The 5,000-nt window shown below is 45.0% G+C and overlaps 1 protein-coding gene, 1 non-coding gene and 1 pseudogene across 2 annotated transcripts in view; 2 read left to right on the top strand and 1 right to left on the bottom strand.

The window, feature by feature from the left end:
* The window catches only part of LOC146858075 (5.8S ribosomal RNA), a 154-nt gene extending 122 nt beyond the window's left edge, over nt 1–32 (top strand). Inside the window, exon 1 of the ribosomal RNA XR_014980427.1 lies at nt 1–32. This exon is cut by the window's left edge and continues 122 nt beyond it. This is a non-coding gene — a ribosomal RNA (5.8S ribosomal RNA).
* C3_2H2orf80 (chromosome 3_2 C2orf80 homolog) overlaps nt 1–5,000 on the bottom strand; it is a 330,996-nt gene that overhangs the window by 113,077 nt on the left and 212,919 nt on the right. The window lies entirely within an intron of this gene.
* LOC146858074 (28S ribosomal RNA) overlaps nt 475–5,000 on the top strand; it is a 7,951-nt pseudogene continuing 3,425 nt past the window's right edge.

Raw genomic sequence — 5,000 nt, 5'->3', positions numbered from 1 at the left:
TTCCTCCCGGGGCTACGCCTGTCTGAGGGTCGCTCGATCGTCAATCGCCCTGGGGCTTCTCTGGGACGCAGCTGGGGCAGTCGCAGGGTGATCTCCGCTTCCCCTTCGTCCCCCCATAAGGTCAGACCCCCTGATCGCCCGTGGCAGGGTCCCTCGCTGGGTCCTGCTGTGGGGATACGCCACCGGCGTGCCTGGCCCCCGAGAAGGGGCCTGGCGACCAGTCCGCCCGGGGCCTGTCCCGGGGCACTTGGCTGCATGCCGCACGTGGCTGTTCGTGGTGTCCCACCGGCGGCCCGCGTGCACGAGCCTCGGGCGCCCTTCTCCGCGGCCGGCTTCCCGGGCGAGGGCGGAACCCTTCCAGATGCAATCCGAAAAAGGAGGGCGCGCGCTGCTGGGTACGCCAGACCCCCTGCTCCAGCAGGGGGCTGGCCTTCCCCGCCTCCCCCTTAACGCACCGACATTTTCTTCCGACTACGACCTCAGATCAGACGTGGTGACCTGCTGAATTTAAGCATATTACTAAGCGGAGAAACTAACCAGGATTCCCCTAGTAACGGCGAGGGAAGAGCCCAGCGCCGAATCCCAGCCCAGCAGCGGGCACAGGAAATGTGGTGACTCCCCGGCGTCGCTCAGGGGACCAAAGTCCTTCTGATCGAGGCTCACCCCGCGGACAGTGTTAGGCCGGTAGCGGCCCCCGGCGCGCCGGGATCGGTGCTTCTCGGAGTCGGGTTGCTTGGGAATGCAGCCTAAAGCGGGTGGTAAACTCCATCTAAGGCTAAATACGGGCGCGAGACGGATAGCCAACAAGTACCATAAGGGAAAGTTGAAAAGAACTTTGAAGAGAGAGTTCAAGAGGGCGTGAAACCTTCGAGAGGTAAACGGGTGGGGTCCGTGCAGTCTGCCCGAAAGATGCAACACAGCAGGAAGGTCGGTGGCCCGGGAGTTCCGGATCCCCTCCGCGGGACCGGCGCCCGGGCCCTACCCGGCCCCCGCAGGGTGCATTTCCTTGGCGGCGGTGTGCCGCGACCGGCTCCGGGTCGGCTGGGAAGGCTTCAGGGTGGCAGGTGGCCCTCCGCTCTGGCGGAGGGTGTTACAGCCCCCCTGGCAGCAGCTTCGCTGTGTCTGCAGGACTGAGGGAGATTCGACTGCCTCTGCGCCCTCCCCCGGGCACCCGTTCCCAGCCGCCCCTCGGGGCGCGTCGGGGTGGTTTAAGGGGGGACGGGGCCCCCTGTTCCCGGCGCAACTGTCGACTGGGGCGGACTGTTCTCAGTGCGCCCTGACCACGTCTCACTGCCGGGCAGGGAGGCCGCGCTTCCAGAGGCGGGCGCACCACCGGGCCGTCTCACCCGCTTTGTCGGGGAGGTGGAGCATGAGTGTGCGTGATAGGACCCGAAAGATGTGTTAAGAATGTAAACTTCCAGTCCTTGTTGATTCTTCTTAAGTTTATTAAAGAGAGGTAAAGAATTACAACCCTCACAAACCTCGATCCAGCTCCAACTGCCAGATGAGGTTTCAATCAGAACCAAACAACAACAGAACGTGAAACACTTTACATCATGCACATGACATGGCAAGAGTTCTTGAAATGACATAACCATAACACATCTTCCCCACAATAATAAAAAAAAAAACTGAAAGATATGTGTAAGATAGTATAAGATAAAGTTAACGGTCACAGCTAACAATATGATATAAAAATAGTATGAAAGGGCAAACATGCAGAATTGATTAAACATGCATACATGTATAAATAATTAATGAGAAGACATAACATAATCTTTATGCCACATTGGTTTTGTTCTGAACCTATTAGAATTTCTGCCGGTTGTGTGTCTATAATAATTCACAACAACACGCTGGAAAAGTCTTGAATGTTGGTTGGAAACTCTAACTAATCGAGACATATTCCAGACATCTCCTGAATCTAAAACAACCACATTTCTTTTGACAGCAGAAATCACAAATGGACCCATAAATCTAGAATGACCCTTTCTCACAATCCCAGGCTTCCTCACAAGAACTGTATCTCCAACATTCCAAAAAGTCTGCCTGGTACAATGTTTATTATCAAAGTTGATTTTGTACTTGTTTTGATAATTCTTTCTTCGTAGACTCATCTTAGAGATAGAAGGTTGGTCAAGAAGAGAAGTATCTAACCTCATCCAAACAGGATTTAGCTTACAATGTGTTTTTCTTCCCCTGAAAACAGCAAATGGTGACACACTTGTCACACTATTTGGTGTTACTCTATGTGCCCACCAAGTCTCTCTTAAGGATACTTTTAAAGATTCTTTGTTCTGAATTGCTCGTTGAGCACAACTTTTGACAATGTTGTTCATGTTCTCAGCCAACCCATTTGCTTGTGGTAAATAAAGACCAGTTTTAAAATGGACAATGGCCAAACTGGAAAGGAATTGTGCCATTTCCAAAGACACAAATTGTGCTACATTATCAGTAATAAGTGTCTTTGGAATTCCTTCTCTGGAGAACTCATCTTTAAGCAATTCAATCACAATTCTAGCATTAACCATCGGAACACATTTTGTCACAACCCATTTGAAAGTATAGTCTACTAACAAAATTACATATCGCTCATCACAAGTTAACATTTCAAATGGACCAGCGATGTCTAGACCTAACTTAGTCCAAGGCTCAACAGGAATATCAACTGGTGAAATTGGTGCAGAAAAGGTTTTCTTAGATTTATCATTGTTTGCACACTGCAAACAATCCTTAACTACACTTTCAACCTCATGATCCATTCCTGGCCACCAATACCATTCACGCAGCCTTGATTTGGTTTTGGTACGACCCAAATGGCCTTCATGTGCCAAATTGATCAATTTACATTTTAACTCATTAGGAGCCACTACACGTTTACCCCTCAGAATCTTATCATCCAAAATGCTCAACTCATCTTTCACATTAAAATAATTGTTCAGGGTAGAAAACAACATCCTTTTATCAGGCCAACCATGAAATGTTTTAACTCATTGAGATCATGTTCATTTGCATTAGCTTCTCTTCATTCTTTATCCTCAAGAGCAGCTTCGCAAATCCAGTTTATCTTTGTAGAATTGACATCATCAAAATCTGATTGAATTGGTAACCTCGACATACAGTCAGCCATGCAGTTTTTTGAGCGAGGAACAAATTCAACCACAAAGTTATAATTAGATAATCCATCCACCCATCGAGCAATTCTGGGAGAAAAATTGTCAATCTCTCTAGAGGAAAAAATCTTCGAAAGAGGTTTGTGATCAGATCTCACAGTGAAAGGTATTCCCCATAAGAAAAATTTGAAATGAAGAACAGCCCAAAATACAGCTAGTGCTTCCCGTTCAATAACGAAGTACCTTTCGTCTGCATCCCTCAACGCACGCATGGCAAAAGCAACTTTCAATTCACCATTGACCATCTGAGAAAGAATAGCACCTAAACCACAAATGCTTGCATCAGTGGATAAAATTGTCTTCTTGTTTACATCAAAATGACCTAAAGTAGGTAATTTTGAAATGCACCGTTTCACACAAATGAAGGCTTCATCACACTCATTAGACCAAACATATTGAGCACCTTTTTTTAGTAAAGATCTCAAAGGTTGAGAAATAGAAGCAAAGTTCTAGATGAATTTAGAGCAAAACTCAGCCAAACCAAGAAAAGAACGTATCTGATCTTTATTAACTAGTTTTGGAGCTTCTATTATGCTTTTAGCTAGCTCAATCTTAGGAATAATTCCCTCACCAGAAATTGTGTGAGCAAGATGAGTTACAGATGTAACCCTAAATTTACATTTCTCTCTCTTAATCACCAAACCTGCACAATGTAACCTTTCTAAAACTTTCCATTAGAATAGCATCATGTTCCTCCAAATACTTACCATATACAAGAATATCGTCCTGAAAAATGAGAACTTTATCTAAACCATGCAATACTTGCTTCATTACCCTTTGGAAACAAGCCGCAGCGGAAGCAAGTCAAAATGGCCTCTGCTCAAATTGAAATGCACCAACTGGCGTAACAAATGAAGTCAAATGTTTTGACACAGGATGTAACTTAACCCGGTGGTAAGCGGAGGACAAATCCATCACACTGAAAATGTTAGCATCTTTAATGAGAGCCAAATTTTCTGTGATGTCCGGTAAAGGTTGTCTATCCACCCAAATAAATTTGTTCAAACCTCTCAAATCCGCACACAATCAAATTTCCTTCCCACCATCTTTAGGTGCCAAAACCACCGGAGCCAACCATTCAGAACTTTCAATCTCTTCAATAACACCTCTTTCTTTAAGTTTTCCTATCTCGTGTTCCAATGGTTCCATCATCATGTTAGGAACTTTTCTCACCTTTGCCACAAAAGGTATTGCACCATTTTTCAAAATAATCTTGTGTTCAAAATGTTTTTAAAGTCCAAGATTACTGCCAAAAACACCAGGAAATTTTTCACAAATATCTAAAGGCAATTCTTCCTTAGAAAGTAATACAACTTTTTGTTTACTATTAGGATTAAGTGTGATGCCCATATCCCTCTGAAGAAGATTATCACCTCTCTTCGCTACATAGATTTGACCAAATGTCTCACGATCAGCAAATTGAATTCTCTTAACACAGTACCCCAGTACATCAATTCTCACACCTCCATAACCCACAGGATTGATGTCAGAAGGTAACAATTCAATATTGTCACAACCAAACGTGTTTGACCAATTTTTGTCACCTATCATCGTATATTGTGATCCAGAATCCGCCAAAACTATTATTCTTCTCCCACCAATCATAATTTCACATTCAGTCATCTCAATGGGATATTCATCCACTCTCCCATCCTCACGTAAACTGGAAATTATTTTGGTTTCCTTTCCCATATAATTTATGTTTTGTTGTTTGAGTCCACGACATACACGAGCATAATGTCCCTTTTTACCACAAAATTTACAAGCTGCGAATCTTGCAAAACACCCTGGACTGTTTGTCCAATGTCCTTCACTGCCACATCTAAA

The sequence above is a fragment of the Triturus cristatus genome, chromosome 3_2 (assembly GCF_964204655.1).
Source record: "Triturus cristatus chromosome 3_2, aTriCri1.1, whole genome shotgun sequence".
Lineage (NCBI taxonomy): Eukaryota > Metazoa > Chordata > Amphibia > Caudata > Salamandridae > Triturus > Triturus cristatus.
The sequence above is the reverse complement of the archived record's forward strand: the minus strand, read 5'-3'. Positions and strand labels throughout refer to the sequence as shown.